The following is a 26353-nucleotide window of genomic DNA, read 5'->3' on the forward strand; positions in this document are numbered from 1 at the left end:
CTTTTACACTTAGAGACTGATGGGAAGAGAGAAAGGAAAAAATAAAACTTCAAAGATTCTTTGGTATGTAAAGTTTGCCAGTGTGGAGGAGGGCTAAATTGCCCTATATAAAAATGTGAGTGGATTTGATAGGTCAAGATATCTTGAGTAAGAGAGCAAATTAAATAAGACAGATGTCAGGGTAGCCAAAAGCTTTGAAGCACAAGCATGTGTAACATTCCACTTAAGTTTTCTCAAATGTAAGACTCCTTTGCCCCAAACCTTCAGTAAAGTTTGCAACTCAAGGAAATGCCACTTTGAGTGACTTTTTGTTAGTAGTGGGGGGAGTGGGAATAAGGAAAATAAACTAAGATGTTTATTTGGGTCAGTGATGAGTAGAACGAAGAGCATATCTGTGGGTGGTGGTATGAGAGAGAGAGATTGAAAGTCCATTGGGACCCCTGCCTGCCTGTGGGGGGCAGTGGTTCTCAGCTGTGACTGGACTCACCTGGGGAGCTTTTAAAATAAATACTAATACCTTCGTCCCACTCCCAGATATCCTGATGTAGTCAGTCTTGGCTGTGGGAATGGTTAAAAAGCTCCCCAGGTGATTCTAATTTGCAACTAAATTTGAGCATGGCTGCCTCATCTCCAGCAAAGTTCTCCATCCTGGCTGCACTTTAGGACCACCTGGGTAGTAAGAATTGCCAATGACCTTATCCTAACCCCAGAGATACTGGTTAATTACTCTGGGATGGAGGTAATGTATCACATATTCAAAGTTTTCCAGGTGATTCTCGTGTACAACCAGAGTCAGATTGGGTCCCCAGAACATTGGAATGGCTCTATCTGCTAATACCTGGAAAGGGTACCCCAATGAGTATAGGGTGTTGGGGATGGTAGGAGGGACATAAGACATGAGGCCCTTTCTGGAAAGATAGAACCTTTACTCCACTCTGGTTAGAGGGTTAGGACTGAAACATTCACAAACTTATGGATGCTTACAAAGCAACAAGGAAGCAGACTCACAATATTGGTGACTCATCTGGATTCATGGGTGCTATGAGCCCAGGATCGCATTCAGAGTTACAACTGATTGTGTGAAAATGAGCCTTTGGAAATAATTCCCATAATTCAGGGATATTGGGTTGCCAGATTTGGCAAATAAAAATACAAGATACTCTCAGTTAAACTAGAATTTCAGAATAACAGCCAAAACTTTTAGTATGAGTTTGTTCTAAGTGATCGGGACATACTTCTATTAAATAATTATTTGTTTATCTGAAATTCAAATTTCACCCTGTGCCCTGTATTTTGTCGGGAAACCCTTGGGATAGAGAGCCTGAGTTTGTTATTTAAACTATGAGGGAAAATGGGATCTTGTGCTGACTCAGAATAGGTTTAGAAAGCATTACTATCTGCAGGAGAATGTGGTAAGTCCTGTGGAAGAGCTTGATTTCCTAAGATTTGTTTCCCTTGGCTTTTAGGAGCTTAGAATATACTAATTCAATAATAAGCAAGAGAGCACTTGTGCATAAGCAGTAAACTTCCCAAGTGCTCTATTTAACTCAAAATCCCATTTGTAAGTTGCATGGTTCCATGTCACAGTGACAACACAAGAGAGCACCAAAAATACAAAAACATGTTGTTGAAAATAATTTGGGGGTAATTTTTAATTTCATTTTTCAAATCCATAATTGCTTCTTCCCCTGAATACATATATCTTAAAGTTGTAGAAAAAGTCTTAGGTAGTCTTTAAAAGGTAAAACAGAATCCTCACTCACTTTAATTAAATAACAGTTGAATTAAACTTATTGCTTTTTATTTCTTTCATAGAACCTTTCGTCTCAACTATATAGCGATTTATAGCTTGGATAAAGGCATATAATTAGTGACCATAACAGATCCTCTTTGAATAGAGGATATTAATATGTTAAAGATTTAGTCCTGGATAGAAAAAACAAAAGCACAAAAACCTCTGAAACACTGCAAAATTAGTTCTGAACTCTTAACAGGAATATAATTGTAAAATAAATTTAGAGATTTTTTTGATTCAAATGTTACACCCCATGTATTTCTTATGATATGGAAATGATTCTCTTTAGAAAGTAAAATAAATATAGATAAAAAATAAAGATTAATAGATGTGAATATTCATTAATGATTCTGAGGACTAATGACAATAAGAGAATATATTTGATTAATCCATAGGAAGTCACATAATATTTCTGATATTTACACATGGGTACAATTTTTATTTAGGACTGTTGAAAATATGAAAGAAAAGGAAAAACCAAACACCCCCTGGAATATATGTATAGAGTATTTAGGAACCTGAGTAGGAAATTGAAGGTCTTAGGGACACAGGTGGTGCTTTAATTTTGTCTAATTGAAGGTCATGACTTTGGAAGATGAAGGAGCTGAGAAGTGAACAGCTGGCTCTGTAGATGGTGTTAAAGAACAGAATTTAGTTTTCTGGATCATGATGCATGATACTAAACTAATGCTCCTGGCAAAAGAGTACATCTAATGAAGAGTGGGAAGAACATGCTTGGCAGAAGATCTGCTGACCGGAACGAGAAGGCATTGATATATGAGGAGGGTAGAGAAAAAGGACCAAACAAGCTGTTAAATTATACCCAATGGAGGAAAACAAGCTGACTTAGGAAGAGTGAAAATAGTGGAGAGATGATTAGTAAATCAAGAAAGGAAACAGGAAAGAAGACAAAGGAGAAATATTTGTGGCTTTATATATTTACATCCATAGTCACAAAGTACTATAGATAATGATAACATTTTCAACAAAAAGGTAAATAATCTTGAAAGGTTTCCATCATGACTTGATGGGGATGAGAAGCCTGGCTGGGAAGACCCTGAAATCCCAGTTGTTACTGCTTCTAGCTAAGGTTCTGTACAACGTAGATGATCACCAGGTAGGGCCAAAAGTCTTGGCCGGTGAATTACCCGGTAAGAGATTCTGGAAGCGACTAGAAGTCATTCTCTATCAAACAATTAAAAGTTCTGTTGAAAGAGAAAATTGGCATTTTTCAAAGGAAATATACTTTTGTTTCCCCCTTTTCCTTTCTACCTAGGCTGTGATATGTGAACAAATTTCAAAAAACCCAAGGAATGCAGAACACAGTCCAAATCCTGGGGGGAGGAAGAAGTCCAGATCCCTGTGATGAAGAGTATGTAACAGAGAAAGGGATGATGATGACCGACCCAAGATAGTGGCCACTGGGAATGTGGTGGAAGTGGACAGATTTGGAATCAGACAGTATCTGGTGTTTCAGCTTCCACATGTCTCTTAAAGTCTGCTGTGGGCTTGACAGATGTCAAAATCTAGCATGGAAAATTTATAACTTTATTTTCCCATAGCAGAGCTTAATTTCTATTCTGAATTCTCATTTTTTTGCCTTCTCAATAGCAGAAAAATTAGTCTGCACTTACCCAGATAGATACAGTCACATCACATTAATGAATTCTCTGTCTTTTGGGGTGTAAACTATGTCAAAGTCTGATTGCTCAGTCATGTCAGATTTAAAACTCAATCACATTCAGGGTTTTTGAAACCCTATTCACCTACCTCCCTGGCTTTGGAGTCAATTTGCAGGGTTTGGGAATTCTATTGCTGCAATGTCAATGGGAGGAGACAGTATCCACTTCTCTGCTTTCCTTCCTCTCTCTGACTGCACAATCGACCAGTCATGACCTTCACTTATTGGTATCTATCTCTGCATTTGTTCATATGTTCGAGGCCTTATTAAGGTCTTGGCTTGGATGGCCAATACCACATTAGTCACAATCTAGAATGCTCCTCATGCCTGCCAGCTTTCTCTCTTAATGTTCTCACCTGTTCAAAGGCATGGATCAAGTTAAGCCGATCCCCTATGCTTCTCTTGGGGATATAGGCACATGATCATCAGGACTTGTCTAATTCTGATGTCAATTTCCTTTGTCTCTATTCTTCTTTATCCACGCCATTGTGGGGTAGGGAACATGGAGGGGTTTTCTCTTGCAGAGCTTCTGACACACAGCCTTCTACTCTTGGATCTTCAAATGTAAGGGTCTCCATCTCCATCACACCCTATCCCACTCACAATCCAGGTCTAAACAAGGGAGCATTGTATACTACTCTGTAAGCCAACGTCTACTCTCAATTTCCAAATTTCTCCCTTTGCCCTTTTTCAGTGGCTTTCACCCGTTTTTCTTGGGGGGCAGGGGGTAAAATACTTAGCAATTTTTTCCTCCCAAATCTTTGTCTTAAAATTAGACTCCTCCTTTAATACTTTAAAACCAAAAGAGTGATTATTTTTTTCTCCTTTTGCCTTGATAACCCTACTTCCTTGAGGCAATACTAAATGGGGATCATCTTTCAAGTATTTGAGATTATACATTGAAGAAATAAACAGGTAATGTTTCATATATCATTCTACAACAGGTATGTTGTAATCCCAGCAGATTTATGTTCTAAAATTTGTATTAAAGTCACGGACAAAAGTCTCCATAAGCATGCTTGCCTGTAAGTTATATTTCCAGAAGGACATTTGTTGGAAAAACCAACCTATTAAACTCCCTAGAAGTGTCTTCTACCAACAGTGGAGTTACCTTGAGAAAATTACCTAATATTCTGAATGCTAATCTGTAAAACAGGAATAGTAAATTGTACCTATTTATTTTATAAAGTTTTCCCAATGATTAGGTGTTTATAAAATACTTGTTAGTGTTACCAGAGGGGAAGGGGAGGTAGGGGGAAGGTGAAAGGGGTAAAGGGGCGCATATGTATGGTGACAGATAAAAAACTAGACTATTGGTGGTGAATAAAATGCAGTCTATATGGAAACTGATATATAATAACGCATACCTGAAATTTACACAATGTTATCAGACAATATGACCTCAATGTAATAATTTAAAAAATACATAGTACCTGAAAAATGCTAAGTCCTCAATGTTTGTCAGTAACTATTTTTATACTATGATTGAAATCTTGATCTTGGATAGAAGCATATTTTAGAGTGAAGGTAAGAGAAACAAATCAGTATTTTAGGGAGCATTTATAGACCTCTGGGATGAACAGCTTTCCCCCATATCCAGTAACCATTGAGAGAGTGTTTGACACACAGTGGACGTTCAAGTGAATACAAAAATATTCCTTTATCTGTTTTATATTTCTTTACCTGTTGCATTTCCTTCCATGTCTAACAAAAATAGCTGAACCTGAAAGAAGTCATGGAGGAAGAATATTTTTAGGAAAGAAGTGGAACGAAAATGTTTTCTTGAAAGGTTGTTGGCATTTGGGGTTTTTATTGTGAAACAATGATATGTGATATACTAAAGAATAGTGACAGGCTATAGAAGGACAAATTAAAGAAGCTTTTTTAATGTGGATGTGGAGTAGTTTTTTGCTTACTTGCAAAATGAGACATCGAGATAATCTCTGAGCACTGACAGTCTCATCCTAATTTGTGACTTCCCTGGATCTCAATGACCTAAGGCGTTGCTGAAGTGATGGAGTTTCTGTGTGGAGGTGGAGGTGGGTACTGGCACCAAAATCCTTTAGAAGAGGAGGCTACCACAGCTAATTGCTTAATTTTCTACTCTGGTAATCCTAACCATTTTGAGATGGGTGGGGGAAACAGTGATAGTGCTAAAATCTCCTGGGAATAACTTTAAATACAACTATAAATAACATTTTTTGTTGATCAGGAGCCTCTCTTTTCAGTCTAAGGAGGAATAGGAGGAATTACGGAATTCTTTTTGAACCATCACGGAGTTTCTGAAGGCAAAGTGTAGCAGTTATGGTTCTAGATGCAAGCAACAGGAACTGGCCATGCCTGAAAAATGAATTGGTAAAAGGATGTTGGGGAACTTAAGTGAAACTGGGGAGGTGGGAGAAGGTTTGAAATAGGCAAAAAATAATAGGGCTACAGTCAGGACGATAATCCAGACACTGTCATAGGGACTGTCCAGCACCCAGAGAGTAGCTGCTGTGTCTGGCAGAAGGATTGCATATCATACACTTGGTGAATTGAGACACAAAATGAAATCATAAGACAATTTGAGATTTTTTTTCTTGAAAGTATTTGAGAGACATAATAACACCACTAGATAATATAAAATTGCCTCATGTAAAAGTAGTTGAATTAAATGGTGGTGATTTTTAAAAATTAAAGCAATATATACTGTTATAAATAGTACAATGAAAAAGTATATACTAAAAAAAAAAGAATTATTTCCCACCTGTAATTTCACTGTGCAGAGATATCTTCTACTGAAAAGTTGAACTGTATCTTCCAATCCATATAAGGGAAGCTAGCATATGTAGGACTGGAATATGCGTGCTGCTCCGTAACCTGATTCTTCACTCAATGGATTATATGCTTTAGTTGATGTCAGCACATATAGTTCTATCTATTCATTTTAGAGGCTTCACATCATTTAATTGTTTAAAAACCACAATTATTTGACCAATCTACAATTGATGTTCAGTTAGGTTCTTTCTAATCACAATTTTGTGCCATGTTTCAGTGAACATTTTCTTTCGCATATATTTTGGTCCTTTTATGAGTTTCTGTAGGCTAAATTCCTGGGAGTAGAACTATTGGGCCAAAGTGGGAGGCATATTTAAAAACTTAAGAGCTATTACCAATTGGTTTCATAGAAGATTGGTCCACTTTGCAATTACGGCAACAGAATATGAGAGGGCCAAATTCCCTATAATTTGGATCTATTTGCTCTTGTGTAGAGACCATATTCAGGGGAATTTTACTTTACAGAGATGGCTAACTAGATGTATCCAGGTGTTCTGAGTTTTTTCCCCCTCAAAATATCTGAAAGCAGAAGAACAAGATCTAATAACATTTTCTATAATTTAGGTATTTTTCTAAGGCTTTTGTTAATGTAATTTATTAAAAGAATTAAAGTATGGCACTAAAATGTAGGTGGAAAAAAGGCCAACTTTTCAAAAATACTGGAGACAATAATTTGATAATCATTGTTATTAAATCAGATAAGTATTTTTCTCAAGAGTGACTTAGTGCTTGATTTCAGGATAGGTTTTCTTTTTTAGTGAATTTGAAAGAACATTAAAACAAAATGTTATTTTCTTCTCTGAAAGAACAAAAAAGTCTTAAGAAATTTAAGTGTTCTATACAAGTCTAATTATTTTCCTTTGACAATAACATGTTGGGTTGAAGCTTTCCTGTCTGATGACAAAGTAAAATGTAAAGCAAATGACATAAATAGTCTTTATAAGAATTTTACAGATTGTGAAAGAGTAGTTTTATATAAATGGTTCCTCCATTTCTCTACATTAAACATTTTTAATACCGCTGGGTAAACTGGCTGCTCATGTTGGTATTTTTTTGTATAAATGCAACAATTCTGCAAAAACTTTCTTGACATTGTGCTACTGAGATATAATTTTCATTGATGTACTCAATTATACATCCCACACAGGGATAAGCATGGGTGTTAATTGCATCTGGTGTTTCATTTGCCTTTATATTTTAGTAACAAAAATAAGAATTTGATAAAGAGAAAACCAACCCACTCCAGTGGTTACCTCCCTATTTTGAGTTTCATTTTCCTTTTTATCTTAAACACTATAAAGGTGACGGGTCATTGGGATAAACATCTCAGGAAACTTGTTTGTTATTGCACAGTTTGACACGTCTTTTGGGTGCAGTTACTAAAAGGATAAAAATGACACTTTAAAAAGAGAAGAAACTGTTTTCAGGGTTACACTCTATCTGTTAAAACTCTGTTGTAAACAGGAAAGGAAAGCATATTCAGGATTTGTTTTCAAAATAGGATTGAGTTGAAAAGGACAATGATCATATTGATTTCTGCTTGATGCGAGTTTTCCTAAGGCCATACTCCCATTTGATCGACTGTCATCGTGTAGTAGAAAGAACATGAACTTGGGCTCCATAGGCACCTGGATTGTAATTTTGGTTCTTTTGCCACCTACCAGCTGAGTGATTTTGGCCATTTTATTCACCTTACTGAGCTTTAGTTTCCTCATTTCTAAAACGGAGTTAATTATATCTACTGCAAAGGGTTGGTGTATGTGTGAGGAGAATGCATGTAAAGCACTTCAAATAGTACCTGGAGGGTACTCAACAAATGGTAGTCTCCCCTTTTCCTTCCAATATCCACTCTAAGCCTTACCTTACAAGCCAGTGAATCATAAAATTTTCTTGAGCCAGCTGGTATTTTACCATTTCTATGTTGAAACAGAGACCCTTACAGAAGAATTACTATATTCTCTGTAAGCCTCAGGAGAAAAATTCAATGAAGCCTTGGGAATTCTTGGGTTACTATTTTTTCTCCACTAGTCATGTTTTATCTAAGTAATCTTAATGTTCTTAGTATAAATGTCATGCTTTAATAATGCTACCTAAAGGGCCTCTTCACTTAAAACCACATGGCATTTTTATGTTCTTACAATACCAAAGTGTTATTTTGAGGAGAAAGATAATCAATTTTCTCTCTTACTCATGAACACTGATAATTATAGTATGGCATTAAGGTAGTTTCAACAATTTCCTTAAATTACACAGACTCTTCATAGTCTTTTCCGTCATTTCTATTGTGAATATTCAACTCTTGGTAAGCGTCATTGCCCCATTTATCTGCTGTGCATCAGTCTAGTGTTGCTTGGAGAAGTCGTAACTGTGCAGAGTAGGTCTCCTACGAACAAACTGGTTCTTCAGCACAAACCATCATTCCTTTATTGCTCTCTTGTTGGAGCTTTATAGTACCAGTCCTAGAGGCTGTTAAAAATATTCTTTATTGTCCTCAAGAACTTAGCCCCACCTTTGCCCTCCTTGCTCTCAAAAGGTCATCTTGATGCTATGAGGACTTTTAAACTGCCTCCATGCTTTGAACCCATCCTATGCCCTACTTCATACATCCTGCGCCTGGTGGGGTGCTCAATGAATGTTTACCATTGTTGATTGGAGAAAATTTTCCCCAAGCGTACCTTCAATTATGTCATAATTTAATCAGAAATCTTTGCTGGCTTCCTGTTTCCTGCTAAATTATGTCAAAGCTCTTCAGCCTTGCATTTAAAAGCCTCGTCCAAATGCCTTTTCTCACTTATCTAGTGAAATGTAAAGCAGAACCTGCTGCAGAAAGATTCTGAGATAGCTTCTATATTTTCAAAGTTGTAAAATCATATTTTGTGTCGTCCAAAAAACTATAATACTGTTTCCATTCACTCCTACCCAACTCAAGCTTTAATGACAGATACAGAAGAAATAATTACCAACAATATGCCTGAGACTTCGTGTCCACAGCATTCCATGTTAGATTTCAGGTTTTTCCCTCTTAGGTACCTTAATAGTCTTGTCTTCATCATATTAACTTTATTGTCCTTATTCTAATGTTTAGGCCAAAGCTCACTTTCTAAGACAGAAAAGGGACTAAGGGATTTTTCTATCAGGAAAAAAATTAACGTTATGGAAGGCAGGGCACATGTCATGAGCACTTACCTTGCGCCAGATGTTACTCCTTTTCACAAGAACTATTTCATTTTCCCAGCAATGTGATGATGATTATCTCTCTTTCCTAGAATAGGTCATGGTTCCTTAGTGCCTTAAGTCACTTACTGATGGCCACACAGCCAATAAGTGACAGAAGCATGATTTGCACTCAGATCCTCTTACCACCAAGTACAAATTTCCTCTTCTACTTATCCTGCAAAATAAAAAAAATTCTTAAAATATTGACTTTTATAAATACTGTAATAGATCACCCACCTAGGAATATAATGAGTGGGAAATGTTAGCATTGTAGGTCATATGCCCTTCTGATTTTTCCCCTATAATTTGAAGGCTGGCGAGTGGCTCTTGAGGAATGTGGCATAGCTGTTCTCTTTCTGAGACTTTTGACTAGGTGGGTGACCATTCCCAGCTATCAGTCTCAGTACCATCCTGAAGAACTATACATACACCATTCAGTGAGCCCTCCTGGGTCACTGCTGCCGTCACTCCCACTGCACCTGCATTTGGGGGCGTGATTTCTAAGTTACAAGCTTGAAAAGCAGTTCTGAGTAGGTGACTTATATAATACCTGTGCTGTAATCCAGCTTTCAGTTTTCCACACAATGTTGATGCTGTGCTGGAACTATTGTTTCTGGGACAAGCTACTTTTGAATGCAATCATAGACTCAGAAAATGGGCTGGCTCCAACCTGCTCCTGTATGTCTTTATAACAACTTTTCCTTCCCCTTCATCTTGCAGTAGGGATGCCTCCCAGGGGATTATTATTCTTGAACTGGATCCCAATTCTTTCTAGAAATTGTTTCACTTCCTATTTCCTTTTAATTCCTTCTCCATACCTCTGCCTCTCTCTGCATTCCTGACCACTGAAACCCAAGTTCACCTTGGGCATTTGACTCTTTAATGGGTTGACCTTCAAGGTTTTCAAAACCTTAATAATATATTACATATAAATATAACTTAGTGTTCACGTATTCCTCTTATCTTGCAGTGACCCTTTTATCAGGCCTTCTGTCCTGACTTTCCAGTTCTTTCATGCTGTGCCCCAAATCTACAATTATCCTGAGGGGAACAAAGTGACTGCAGAAGGCCGATTTACTTGTTCAATGTTCCTTGGGTTACTTTAAAAGTGCAGTTTAACTTGCGGCTATGATTGATAAATTTGTGAATGGTATTATAGGCTAAAAGGTTAAAGTTTAAGACAATAGCATTTCCCATTTGTGCACAATGTTGTGTTTTATTTCAGCTTCTCAAATGATAACTTTGCTCCTGTTGAAATACCACCTGCTTTGGTCTCTTTACTTGTGCAAGTCAATGAGTGGAGGAAAGGTGTCTGGAGTAGTCCATTCTTGGTCTTCTAGGGAAGCTGCAGAGAGAAACTGCTGAATAAAAATGAAAATAGGCCACATTAGAGCTGAGAACACTTTTTGAGAGGCTATCAAGATACCAGCCAAGTAAAACATGGTTTATCATTTCTGGGAGCCAGACACCTGTGAGACAATAAAGCTCCAATTGGGGAAAAGCTTCAAATTGGAGTGCCAAAAGTCATCATGCATCTACAATGCGTGAGATTGGGTCATTCATGCACTCGGGCATTCCATAAATGTTTACTGAACTCTAACATGTCAGATATTTTACTTTGCCCTGAGAATACAAAAAGGTCAACAAAAGATTATTTTTTTCATAGGGAAAAGAGAATTAACATTTTCTGGGAACCAACACTATAGTCAGAACGTGATTTCATTTGTTTATGCATATTTAATTCTCAATAACTCTAAGTGGGTATTAGCTTGGCTCAGTAGATTAAAAAATCAAGATTCAAGAAAGTAGTGGTTTTGGGTTTCTAACCAAGCTCTCTAATTCTGAAACTGGATTTCTCTCAGAGGGGTATGTTTAAAGACACATTTGAAAATTACACGACGAATAGTCAAAGTTATAAACAAAGTGTAGTGGGAGCTAATAGGAGGAGATGATTTCACAGAATTCATGGTATTTTAGCTGGATTTCAAAGGCTGAGAAGGAGCTGCTTAGGTAAAGAAGAACATTCAAGGAAAAGGATGTGCCCTGAAAAAGCAGGGCTTGGTCTATGTATCTTTTTGACAGTGTCTTAGTAGGTGGGCAACATTACGGTGGTATCCATGAGTGGCCTTGTCTTGGCTGCTGCTTGTTGAAATTGACCTTACATACAGAAACTTTATTCAGTCTCTGTGTTTATACGTCAAATACATATGACTGGCTACATGATTTTGGGGGAACCTCATTCAGAGATTAAGAATTTTAAGAAGACAACAGCAGAACATAAAACCAAGCATACGGCCCTTATGGATGCCATGAAGTGGCCCTGCTGGTGGGACAAGCAGCTATATCAGAGCTATGCGGAAACGTTCTATTTGCTTTTATTGCTATAAAAATCACTTTTATAGCAACTCTAAGTTAGCTAATATTTATGAAAACGGCAAAATTTATCCACACAAGAGTTCATTTCAAATACACATATGTTCAGTGCTAAGTATGTGTTTATTCTTATATATCAGGAAAAACTTTATGGAGAAGATAGGGCTTTAATTTTTTACCTTTAATTTTCTCTATTACAGTGAAGTGTTTTATCCATGTAAATGCATAAAGGTAACACTAATGAATACACAAGCTAGCTTAAGAAATATGTTTTTAAATATAGTTCAAACTCCCTTTGGAATCTTCTCTGCCCGTATTTCCTACTCCAATCCAATCATAGGGTACCACTATTATGAATTTTATATTTTAGTATTTCTTGATATTTTTACTATGCTTGTATGTGTCCCTAAAAATACAGTACATATCTTTTATATTCATTCTTTCAACCAATATGTATTGAACACCTACTACGTGTCTGGTGTTCTATGCTCTGGAGAATATGGCAGTGAGTGAAACGTACACAAATGGAGAAGAACCCTTTATATATAAAGGAGAATAAAACTTGCTGATAATAGCAGCAGAAATAATACAACACTTAAGCATGTATAAAATATATATGTGGGGCACAAAAATAGACTTCATAAAGTAGAGAGACACGATATGTGTTTGGTTATGACAAGTTGTCATCAACAACACGTCAATTCTCCCTAAGTTTATTTATAAATTTAATTAGATTCCAGAGAAAACTGCCAACTCTTTTCCCCCGGAACTAGATAAGATGATTTTAAATGCATCTAAACTGGGAAGAATAGCCATGAAAACACTGGAATAAAAAAGAGCAATGTGTATAGTTAAGCAGTGGTGGATATTAAAACATACCATGAAACCTCAATAATTAAAGTAAGATTAAATTACTGAATGAATAAACAGATCAATGGGAAAGATGCACATGAAAATTTAATATATGATAATGGTGGTATCTTAAATCCAAGAAGTAAACATGGAACTTTTGTTAAATGATTCTGAGATACGTGGATAACCACTTGGAAAAGGATGAGATTGGACTCATACCTAGCTCCATACATCTAGGTCAGTTGAAAATTGATCAAAAATCTGAATTTAAACAATGAAATCAAACCTTGCAATGAAAAGCTTTCTAACTCTGTCTAAAATCCGGAATCCTTAAAACATTGATGAATTTGACTGTATAAAACATCTACATGGCAAAAATCATAATAAACAAAGACAAAATCAAATGATAGACTGACAATCTTTTTCCAAGTCGTGTTACAAAGGGCTAACCTTCTATATACATAAAGAACTCCTAGAAATTGAGAAGGAAAAGAACAACCCAATAAAAAATTGGGCAAAGGACAGGAAAAGACAAATCACAGAAATAAAAGTACAAATAGCACTTAAGCATTTGAAAAGATGTTCAACCTCACTCATAATAAAGTGAATAAAAATGAACAACTATAGTAATGAACTATGTCTTAATTGTCAAGTTGGGAAAAATGCAGAAGTTTGAAAATAAATTTATTGGACATGTACTTGCAGTTTCTGGAAGGAGGAAAATGGTACACTATTTCTGGAAGGAGGAGAATTTGGTGGTACTAACAATGTTACAAGTATTTTAATCCTTAAATCTGATGATCTAGAAATGTATACTACAGGTATACGTGAATAAGTATGAAATTTCATATGTGATAGGTTATTCTTTGTGCTACTACTTGATACCTGAGTTGTTCAGCAAAAGAGAACTGGTTGCGTAGAGAATGATACATCCACACAGTGGAATACAATACAGTTTTTAAAAAGAATGAGGAAGTTCCCTATGTATTACTGATAAGGAGAGGATGTGTCGTTATTACAAAATATATTCGGAAGAAACAACACGCAGAATAGCATAGATTGTATGTCAATCGAGTAAAATAAGGGACAGCAAATTATTCATAAAAGGGTAAGACGCTTATGAAAACAGTTACTTAGGAGAGGTGAGAAGGAGGCGCCAGTAAGGAAAGCAAGACTTCTATGTATTTTTCCACATAGTTGTAACTTGAATCATGTAATGCATTATCCGTTAAAAACACAGCTCATTTTAACAAAATCCCTGACGTTGAAAACAAATAAATATAACTGGATATTGAACTGATAATATAACCACATGGAGAGAGGATTTATTTCAAGTGACTTTATATGTCACTTGAATATATGTTTTTTGAATATATGTTTTTTGACTGTACATGCTTAGTGGGGGTGGATTCTAAGGATAAAAAGAACTACAGATATAGGGGCCAGCCAGGTGGCGCAGTGGTTAAGTGCACACGTTCCACTTCAGCTGTCCGGGGTTGTCCAGCCCCAATCCTGGGTGCGGACATGGCACCACTTATCAAGCCATGCTGTGGTAGGCATCCCACATATAAAGTAGAGGACGATGGGTACAAATGTTAGCTCAGGGCTAGTCTTCCTCAGCAAAAAGAAGAGGACTGGTGGTAGATGTTAGCTCAAGGCTAATCTTCCTCAAAAAAAAAAAAAAAAAAGAACTACAGATGTACTTTAAGCTTTATTCAGTAGTTTAATCTTTTTAAACTTTTTATTTTGAGATCATTGTAGATCACATACAGTTGTAAGAAATAATACAGAAAGATTCCTCCTTCATCCAGTTTCCTCTAATGGTAATATTTTTCTCAACTATGGTCTAACATCAGAACCAGAAAATTGGTACAATCTACCAGCTTTGTTCAGATTTCACCAGTTTTACATGCGTTCGTGTGTGTGTGTGTTCTCTGTGATTTTATCACATATGTAGGTTCATGTGATCACCACCACAGTCAAGATACAGAGCAGCTCCATCACAAGGATCAGTATACAACTCCACTAGAGTCACAGCTGCCTTCCTCCCTGACCTGGTAACCACTAATCTCGTCTCCATCTCTGATTTTTTCCTTTCAAGAATGTTATATAAATGGAATTGTAGTGTGTATTTTTTGAGATTGGCCTTTTTTTTTTTTTTTTAACTCAGCATAATTCCCTTGAGACTGATCCAAGTTGTTGCATGGATCAATAATTCATTCCTTTTTGTTACTGAGTAGCATTCCAAAGTATGGATGTTTTAACTATTCATCTGTTGAGGGACATCTGAATTGTCTCCATTTTTGGCTATCACAAATAAAACTGATATGAGCATTCATGAACAGATTTTTATGTGAATGTAATTTTTATTTCCCAGGGATCAATGTGAGGAGAATAGCTCCTGGGTTATATGCTAAATATATATTTAGTTTTGTAAGAAATTGCCATACTCCTTCCTAGGGTGGCTTTACCATTTTGCATTCCCAGTAACAATGTGTGAGTGATCCAATTTCCCTACATCCTTTCCAGGGTTGGTGTTAATCACTAATTTATTATTTTATTTTAGTCATTCTGATAAGTGTGAGGTGCTATCTCATTGTGGTTTTAATTTGCATTTCCCTAATCACTAACAATGCTCATCGTTTCATGTACTTATTTGCCATCTGCATTTCCTCTTCAGTAAAATGTCTCTTGATGTCTTCTGCCCATTTTCTAATTGGGTGTTTTTCCTGTTGAGTTTTGGGAGTTCTTTATGTATTCTATGTACAAGTCCTTTGTGAGATATGTTGTTTACAAATATTTCCTCTCAGTCGGTAGCTTATCTTTTCAAACTCTTTACAAGAACTTTTGGGAAAAAAAAGTCTTAAATTTTGATATGATCCAATTTATCAATTTTTTCTATGGATCATACTTTGGGTGTTATGTCTAAGAATTCTTCACCTAGCCCTGGGACTGAAGATTTTCTCCTAAAAGTTTTATAGTTTTACATTTTACATCTAAATCTGTGATCCATTTTGAGTTAACTTTTGTATAAGGTATGAGGTTTAGGTCAAGTTTCTTTCTTTTGTTTTTTTAACCTATGGATGTCCAGTGGCTCCTTCACCATTATTGAAAAGGCTGTCCTTGCTCCACTGAATGGCTTTTGTATCTTTGTCAAAAATCATTTGGGTATATTTATGTGGGTCTATTTCTGGGATCTCTGGTTCATCTATCTATGTGTCCATTTCTCTGCTAATAACACACTGTCTTGATTACTGCAGCCATTTAGTGATCCTTAACTGTGGCTAGATGATTCTTCTTATTTTATTCTTTTTCAAAATTCTTTTTTTGAGGAAGATTGGTCCTGAGCTAACTACTGCCAATCCTCCTCTTTTTGCTGAGGAAGACTGTCCCAACTTCCTCTACTTTATACATGGGATGCCTGACACAGCGTGGCTTGATAAACGGTGCCATGTCCACACTCGGGATCTGAACTGGTGAACCCCAGATGGCTGAGAGGGGAATGTGCAAACTTAACTGCTGCGCCACCAGGCTGGCCCTCAAAAGTCTTTTAGCTAGTCTAGGTTCTGTGCCTTTCTGTATAAGTTTTAAAATAGATTTGTCCATGTATACAAAAACCATGCTGGCAACTAATTTAACTTTTAAAAAGTAATTTGCTGGGGCGGGCCCCGTGGCCGAGTGGTTAAGTTTGCGTGCTCCACTGCAGGCAGCCCAGTGTTTTGTTGGTTCGGGTTCTGGGTGTGGACAAGGCGCTGCTCATCAAACCACGCTGAGGCGGCGTCACGTGTGCCACAACTAGAGGGACCCACAACTAAAATATATACAACTGTGTACCGGGGGGCTTTGGGGAGAAAAAGGAAAAAATTTTTAAAAAAACTTTAAAAAGTAATTTGCTATTGTCGTTTTGATACTCTTTTCTTTATACTATGGGATAAAGCAATAAATAACTGTATTAACAAAGCAATATTTTAGTGTAAATTAGAATATACACAGAAAATAAAAGGAGCACAACATTGTAATATTGAGATTGTGTTGCAAACATCAAGACAAATTCATGAATTTTAAATATATAGCTTTGTTCACTGAAATTGCTTAGAAGCAGTTTCACCCTAGTAACAATAATCATCCATGGAACCAAGGTTGTGTGCTCTAATAGTATTTCCCTCTTTAGGGAAATGGTGGATTTGAGATGTGGGTCAAGGAAATACGAGATGATGTTGGGGTATCTCATTATGTCAGAAATCAAGGTGGCTTTAAAGATTAATGGAGTCATGTCAAAGAACACAGGAACTAGCTCAAAGGAGTTCTCAGTGACCAAAATTGTGACAATATACATAAGAGAGAATAATTATTATAATTGTTGGAATTACACTGGTTCTGCAAAAATCATTGAGAGTGAATGACGAAAAGGAAAGGAGGAAGGAAGATGGGGAGGAGAGAGAGAACACCATAGAAATTCATTTGTCACTATTTGAAGCTCTTATTAAACCAACTTTTTACTTTGGAAAATGGAAATAAAAAGGGAAGATCTAAGCATATTTTTCCTGCCTTTGTTCTGTACCTGAATTTCAGGTTTAACAAATAGCCTCACACTATTTTAGAAAGTGATTATTTTGCAATCTTTATTAGTCATTGATTTAGGCAAGGATTAGCAATGGTATTAAAAGTATTGGTTGAATGGTTGATGGGGAAGTGAAAATTTGTATAGTGTCCATGGCTGGCAGCATGGTACCTCTCTCACCCCTCAAGATGTTCCCACCATGATCCCTGAAATCTGTGAATATGTAACCTTACATAGTAAAAGGGACTTTGTAGATTTGATTAAGAAATTTCTAAGAAGGGAGGTGGATCAGTGTAAGAGATGTGACAACAGAAGCAGAAGTCAGGGTGATGCAGGTTCACAAGCCAAGGAAGGCAGATAGACCTCAGAAGCTGGAAGAGGCATGGAATGGATTGTCTCCTTGGATTCATTATACATGAATGTATAATTCAGAGTAGAGGCCCAGGATGCAGATATATATCTAGGAGTCATCAGCGTATAGATAATATTTAAAGCTGTGAAAAGAGATGAGATCAAGAAGAGAGAGAGTGGAAATTGACAATAGAAAATGTCTAGGGACAGATTACTGTGACATTCCAAAGGAAACAGAAAAGGGCCTGAGAATTTGCCAGTAATGTGAGAGGACACCTAGGAGATTGTGGTGTTCAGAAAACTAAATGTAGTAAGAGTTGACTAGGAAGGAAGTGATCAACTCTGTCAAATTCTTACCCAAAATACTATATGGTACTTGCACATTTGCAACAAGCTTTTTCACTCAACTTTGTGAGATTCATCAAAGATGATATGTTAACTATAGTTCATATTCAGTGCTTTAAAATCCATCATGTATCCCTCAACATCTCCATTTTTTTTCTGTCAATGACTATTTACTATTTAAAAAATGCTTTATGAACATTCTTGTAACATGTCTCATTTTGTGCATATATGAAAGTTTCTTTACAGAGCATGCCTAGGAGTGGAATTGTGGGTTTATATGTTATGCATGTTTCAACCTAACTATATATTGCTAAATACTTTTCAAAGTGGTGATATGAATTTACATTCCCACAAGCAGTCTATGAGAGTTTCTATCCTTCATTGAGTATTATCAGACTTTAAACATTTTGCCAAATTAGTAGGTGTGTAATGGGATCTCAGGTTTTTAATTTGAATTTTCCTTGTTACTAGGGAGGTTGACTATTACTTTGATACTTTGGTTTCCTCTATGCTATATTCTAACTACTAATACGTTTTGCTCACATTTTTATCTGGCTGAGTGTCTCTTAAAATTGATTTGTAGGAGGTATTTATGTACTCTGGATATTAATGATATTAACTGTTGAATATATGCATTGAAAATATCTCCTTAGAATCATATCATGCATAGAAATTTTAAGTTTTTATCTAGTTGAAATATTCAATATTCTATGATTGTTTCTGCATTTATAAAATATAATTAATAGTGTCCACCTCACATTGTTGTGATATTTTAATGAAATAATGCATGCAAAGCACTTAGCACATAATTGCTAAGTGTTTGACTCATGATATGAGCTCAGTAACTATTTGCTGTTATTATTGTATCCTTTATTATGCAAAGAGCTATGGATGAAAAAATAATTTTATGTCTGGGACAGGATAATGAAATGACTGTACTGATTTACAATTCTAACTCTGTCATATATCAATCTCTACGTATCTGTGAGGCAATTTCTGGGTTCTCTATTCTGCTCCAATACTACCCTTGTTTAATTAGTAACTTAATATAGTGTAATGAGAAGTCTTGATATTTGGTAGTAGAAATCCTCTCATCTTGATCAACTTTTTCCCCTCCAAAATTGTCTTGGTGATTTGTGCCCTTTTTCTTCTTGACATAAATTTTTAAATAAAATTGCTCACTTCCATGGGGAAAAACACAACCTGGAAACAAAATGGTTTATCTACCAAAGATGGAAATTCATTTAGTTTGATGTGCAAATAAATCAGTACCCAATACTGCAAATTTGGGTATGGATTAGGCAGAAATAATGGGCATTGACAATAAAGTTGGAGGAAAGACTTTTAAACTTCTCTGAAATGATTTTAGGTTGCCACCATGCAATCAAGTTTTTTTTCTCATTGGTAGTCCAGGTATAAACAGATAAACATTGAAAGATCAAGGAATATAATGGTCACACTATTCAAAAGATCTTGCAAGACTAATATGTATGACTATTATGTCAGGCAAGTGGCTTACAAATTCAGGCAAACTGACTTTTAGCTTATTTCCATAATTTCTAAACTATTGAAATTATATAAAGTTATTTTAATGCAATATAATCAATTTAAGTTTATGTATAGGCAATACTTCTTGTGTGACCCCAACATTTACAACACAAAATGAAGGCTCAATACTACATTTTGATAACTCCTTCAGATTTTGAGGAAATTATGATTCATTCCCTTGAGGCTTATCATTTAGGGGATTAGAGCATCACATAGAACTTAAAGATACAATTAAATTGAAACATTACAACCTGTCAGCTAAGGTTGATCATTTTTACTTTATTTGTTTTTGTGACACTTTACAAAGAATATTAAATACATAAAAAAACTTTCTGAAATTTCTCTATTATAGAAGACAAGCTGATCTTTAAATGGAAACCAACTCGTAATTTCTTGTTCAGCTTTTATATTTCCATATTAATCTTTATTTTAAATGTAAACTCACCATTAAGCTTTGTTTTTTAATAACTTGATTGAAGTATAACTTGCATGCTATGAAGCACACATATTTAAAGTGTATAATTCAATGAATTTTGACACATGCATACACCTGTGTCACCACCACCACAACCAAGACAATGTACATTTCCATGATCCCTAAAAGGTTTTGTGCTCTTTTGCAATCCCTTGTTCCCTCTATCCCTGTACACAGGCAACCACTGACGTGAGATGGACACAAGCATCATTGAGAAGCTCAGTGGTGACTATGATAGGAAATGCTATTATAGAACTGGGCTCCCTGATGATGATAGGGGTGATAAGATCCCGAAATAATAGAGGCATGATGGCAGCACTTAGCCATCTAAAGCATGATGGGGCAATTATCGTAATGAGTAGCAAAAGTTAAATTGCAGGTGTCCCTAGGAGAGAGAGGGATGTACACTACAGCCTATAAGGTAGAATCTATTGCAGTAGAGATGGCCAAGTAGAAGCCTCCAAAATTGCCGCACCCAGCCAATGTAGTAAATAAGAAACAACATCTCATTCTAGGAGGAAGGTGAGGGGAAATGGTAGAGATTAGTGCCACCACATTAAAGAATGCAGGGATACCATGGCGGGTTGGTTTCCTGTCAGGGAACCACATCACTCCTCTGTCAATTGTCATACTGTGGTGGTTGTGTGTTGCTGTGATGCTGAAAGCTATATCACTGGTATTTCAAATACCAGCAGGGTCACCCATGGTAGACAGGTTTCAGTGGAGCTTCCAGACTAGACAGACTGGGAAGAAAGACCTGGCATCTTTCACTTTTCATTTGTAAGAAGCAAACACAATGCCTGGTGTCTATTTGCATTCTGAATACAAACTGTTCCATGCTTGGCAATACTTCATTGATTCATTTATCACGTGACATTGAGGGCTATCTACTTTGAGTTGGGCCTTGAGCAGGAAAAGTCTCTTATCAGATTTGTTCTGTGATACAAAGAGCCCTGCCACTTGGCTGCACAACCCAGTGGACTCTACAGTATAATAGTTTTCTGTGGTGTGAAAGGGCACCGTGTGCACTTTATGACTTTATGTCAAGCTTAAATAGGAAAACCAAATGTATACCCATAATGTTTTGAAGAAGGCCATATCATCTACAGCAGAGAATCACACAGCTGACCATAAGGACTCTCGTCCACCTCCATGTTGATGTATATGTGAGATGAGTGATAGATGCTAATGAAAACTCAATATCCATATCTTTTCTGAAATCTATTCAGTGAAGTCACATTGGTAGCTTGAAATCAGCCATGGTAGGCATATTTACACTAGGGAGACTGGAAAATACTATAAGTCAGGGCTGGCTCTTATCTGGAGAGCCAGTTTTAAACATTTACCCACACATCACTAGACATGGAGGTCTGAGCCATTTGCTTTTGCAACTTACTTGTTCCTTCTGCCCCTGTCCATGCCTGGTCCTCTATGTATCACTTCCATTTTATGATGGATTATCACTGGGCCTGGCTGACCCTGTGACTTGGTGGGTCTGATAGAACCAAGGTCATGGTAGGCAGCCTGGTTGCATTGTCATTTGATGTCCTGTGATCAGGTATCAAGTATCTACCAGTCCCACTACTAGTGGCTGTGGTACATAGAGGATTGGTCATAAATAGAGCCAGAAGGAACTTTACAGAAAAAGAGATACAACAGTGGGAATGCAATTATGGATCCATTAGTTCTATCATATATCATACCATCCATAGGTTGCTACCCTGATACAATGACGAAACATCTGTTTGAAGGTGCAGTTGAGATGCCAACTTGAGATGAAACCTCCAGGAATGGGTGCCATACTCTACTAGAATGCAACTCCAGGATACCTCCAGGATACCATATACTCCCCTTTTTATGACCATTTTTAGGGCAGTTATGATACATGGGTACTGAAGGGGTAGAAGTAGGCGTGGCTCTACATTCTATCATCACCTGTGAAGAACTCAAGGAGTTTGTGCCTCCCATCCCTTTGGCTCCAGCCCTAGGGATTTGTGTGCAGCCCTACTGTCTTCTCATGAGAACTTCTCCTGGGTGATCTCATTGCCGCCGTCGTCTGAACCACTATTTGAGCTTTGTACACTTCCGACAGTTCTATCTTCTCTTCTGGTCTGCAGGACCACTGTGCCTTCGTGTGTGTGGAGAAGATTATAAAACTTTACAGGCATCTTGAGTCCAGCATGTCCTTAGCTGACCTTATCATCTTTTCTCCTAAAGGTGCTCCTTCAATGTTTCCCTACCCAGGTCAATGGCACCACTCTCTACCCATCCTGGAGTACCCTGTGGATCTACAGGTCCTGCTTCTCAGAGAGGGGATGCTTCTGCCAGAGGACATACAATAAAAGCATATTAACTTTCATGCTATAGCTGTACTATGGCAAATTTGGGCTCCTTGGGACAAGGGAATAGGAACAAAGAAAAGGGTTACCATGTTGGTAGGAGTAACGGACCCTGATAAATACGAGGATATAGGGCTGCTTATATGGGGCAGGTTAGCGTATGTGAAGAAAACATGTCATCTCCTAGGGTATCACTCCATGATTTTAGGCTCAATTTTGATAAATTGGTAAGTGTAGCAGCTATGGTCTGAGAAAGGCATGATGACCCAGGGGCTCATACTTCTTAGGGTTGAGAGTCTGGGTCACCCCACCCAATAAGCCTCGTAGAGCAGTGGAGGACCAGCTGAGGATGAGGGAAATCTAGAAAGTGTGACTGGGAGAGATGAGTACCAGTTAGAGATCTGAGACCAGCTGCAGGGGCAGGGGCTGCATAGTTTATTTAGCTAAGCTTCTTAGATCAACCAGAAATAAGAAAGACTGACCAGAATACTGGAGGAGCTGTTCCTGGATGGGACGCAGTTATTATACACAATAAATGTTTGCGAGTGCCCTGAGAGTTGGACTGTGGTGGATATTATGGTATGCCTCTGAGATCCTTCTTCAAGAATGAGACACATTTCCTAACTTCTTGCAGAGGCCTCAGTTGAGACCGTCTGCAGTAATTGCCCTTGGCCTAAGAGAGCTGCCTCACTTAAGGTTATGTCCTGTCTGTGGAGACAACCAACACACAGTAACAGGTTAATGAGACAAAGGTCCAGCCCTCTTAGCTCAGTTTTGGAAAACTAGAGGCCCCGTGGGGTGAGCTGAGGCCTTTGTTGCAACTGCACTGCAGTCAACTTCTGCCTCTGCCTATTTCTGTTTCCCTCATTTCATCTGCTGGGATGATTTCTAGGACATTAGTGTTCTAGAAAATTAGATTGTACGTTAATGTCAAATTCTAGATTTTTTAAATCAGATGACGGTATAGCTGAATGAGTGCTACGTGACCATACATGAGTTACATCAACGTTTTTAAAAAATGGGTTTATTGAGGTGTAGGTTACCCAAAGTAAAGTGCTGTTGATGAGTTTTAACATATGCCCACACCCATATAAGTCTGGCTCAGTTTAAGCTATACAGCACTTCCGGTGTCCAGGAAAATTGCCTCTTGCCCTGAGCCTGTTAATACATCCCTAAAGGTAACTACTTTTCTGACCTTGATCTCAGTTAGCTTGCTTGTTTTTGAGAGATTTTGTGTTAGGCTTCTTTGGCTAAACACTTCCTGTTAAATTAATTCATCTTGTTGAAGGGAGCAGTAGTTCATTATTTCTGTGCAGTATGACGTTGTTCAAAAATACTGCAATTTATTCATCCATTCCTCTATTGATGAACATGTGGATCATTTCTAACTTTTGGCCATTGTGAATAAGCTGCTATGAATATTCTTGAATGTGTCTTTAGGTATACACAAGTACTTACTCCTGTTGGAGGTCCAGGAGTGGAAATGCTATGTAGCTTTAGTAGATACTGGCAAATCGTTTTTCAAAGTAATTTACACCTCCAGCAACGTCTAAGAGTTCCTTGCTCTCCATGTTTACCCACAGGGGCTATTGTCACTCTTTATATTAATACCTACCACACCTAAAAGAATGCAAGAACTTTACAACGGTTTAAATCCATTCCCCTTCTGGAATTTTTCCTAAAATTTTCACATAACTAACTAGTACATATGATATAAACCCTAAGAGGCATTATCATTTGTTTTTTAAACAATGAATATTCATTTGCAGTTTACTCACAGAATGCTCCTTTGCAGTGTGCTACATTCTTTCCAGCAGTTAGTTGCATGCTTCTCCCTATGGTCGTTTTCCTTCATTCTGAACTCCAGTTTTTCTTTCAGAACATGTCTGCTTGTGATGAATTCTGACTTTGTTTCTCTAAAATCACCCATATTTTACCTTCATTTTAGAAATATTTTTTTTTATGGATAGTATTTTGAGATATAATTCACATACTATAAAATTCACTCTTTTGAAGTCCACAAGTGAGTGGGTTTTAGTATATTCACAAGATTGTGCAACCATCACCACTGTCTAATTCCAGAGCATTTTCTTCACCTCAAAGGAAACTCCATATCCACTGCTAGTCACTATCCATTCCCGCACTCCATCCTCTGACAACTGCCAATCTGCTTTCTGTCTCTTGGATTTACCTATTTTGGATATTTTATATAAATTGAATCATATAATGTGTGGCCTCTTGTGTCTGACTTCTTGCACTTAGCATAGTGTTTTCATAATAAAGTCTGTACTGTTTGTATTGTGTGGCCATTGAAGTCTCTGCTTGGTTAGCTTGGTGGTCAGCTAATGATTGGACTGAGATTTCCTTAAATGCATAACTCCAATAAGCCTGAATCTTTGCTGAGGGGCTCTGTGTGTGTTGGGCACACCTTGGCCTCAGCCAGGCATGGGGTAACTCTGCCTTAGCCTTCACTTTGTGCTTCTGCAGAGTCCCCTGATCAGCCATAGGTGAGAGCCTAGAGCCTTCTCAGATCTCTCCTGAGCATGCACACGGCCCTGGTCATTGCATAGCCCTATGTGTGTGTGGGCTTCCAGATTCTCAGGAATATGTCTGAGCTTCTTAAACCTCCTTATGCACATTTTATTCCTCAGCTTTTCCTTTTAAGCTTTTTGGTTAGCCTGTAATTTGCCCTGACTATTATCCTTCACCTGAGGAAACCACTGGGCAGGTCAAATAAAGCAGTATGTCTTTTAAAGCAAAGATGTTTTGAGTTTTGATGAAGTACTATTACTTTTTTTCTTTTATGAGTCCAAGATATCTTTGACAATTCCAAATTGGGAAGATACTCTGCTATGATTTTTTCCATATGATGAACAGTTTTAGCTTTTGTATTTAGTTTTATGATCCATTTTGAATGTCTTTATTTTCTCCATATTTGTGAGAATATGCTAATTAGATATAGAATTTTGGGTTGATAATTTTTTCTTCCAAGACTTGAAAGATGTTGTTTTATAGGCTTTGGCCTCCTGTGTTTCTAATGAGAAATGTTGTCATCATTTGTATGTTGCTCCCCTGTATGTGAAGTGTCATCTTTATCTGGTTCTACTTATCTGTGTGAAGACTGCTTACGTTTCAGTTTGCTCTTTGCCCTGGGGTGAAGTCCTTTGAGTTCCAGCTCAATACTCAGAGTAGCATGCCCAAGTCCCTACCCTCGGTGGAACTGAACACCTTTTGTCTCTCTGGGCCATCAAAGTTCTCAGCAATACTGCTCTGACTTGTAGTCACTGTGTCTGGATAGAAGTACCCTAAGAAAATGTAAACTGAAAATTCAGGCTCACTTCCTTGCATTCTTTCCTGTCTTTTCCTGATCTTGACCCAGTAGTTCTTCACTTTGATGCTTTAGCTCTTTGATACCTCGAGAATATATATTTTTAAGCTTATTGTACTTGTGTAATTGACTTCAATGGGAGGGTTGGTCCAATGACATAGTCTCCCATTACTAAAAGTGGAAATGTAACTTGTACTTTGTCATTATATTAGTGCATCTATGTAATATTGGTTTTTATATTCTCCATTTGAAGATTTAGAAAAGATATATGCTCTTTATATAACACTTTTTCTAGCCTTATGATAAAACACATATATGCATACATATAGATAGATGCCCACATCCGTATATCCACATATATATGCATATATGTTTTATAATATTAAACTCTTTTATATTGAAGTATTGAAGGTTTTGTAAGACAGAACAAACACACATACTGGAAAGCTGTAAAATATTTTTTCTTGATTTTAAAAGTAATTCACACCTATACAAATTTCAAAGGATACGGAAAAGAAGTCAAAAGTGAAAATTCCCCACAGTTTGTGTGTGCTTAGTTATGGAGTGGTTGTGTGAGTTCTCTGCGAGCACTATAATATTTTTTCACTTTGACAGTGTCATTCAGCATAGCTTAAAAATGATTGCATCAAAACAACAATGTCAGTGTAGCTG

Source organism: Equus quagga, chromosome 4 (genome assembly GCF_021613505.1).
Source record: "Equus quagga isolate Etosha38 chromosome 4, UCLA_HA_Equagga_1.0, whole genome shotgun sequence".
In the NCBI taxonomy this organism is placed as follows: domain Eukaryota; kingdom Metazoa; phylum Chordata; class Mammalia; order Perissodactyla; family Equidae; genus Equus; species Equus quagga.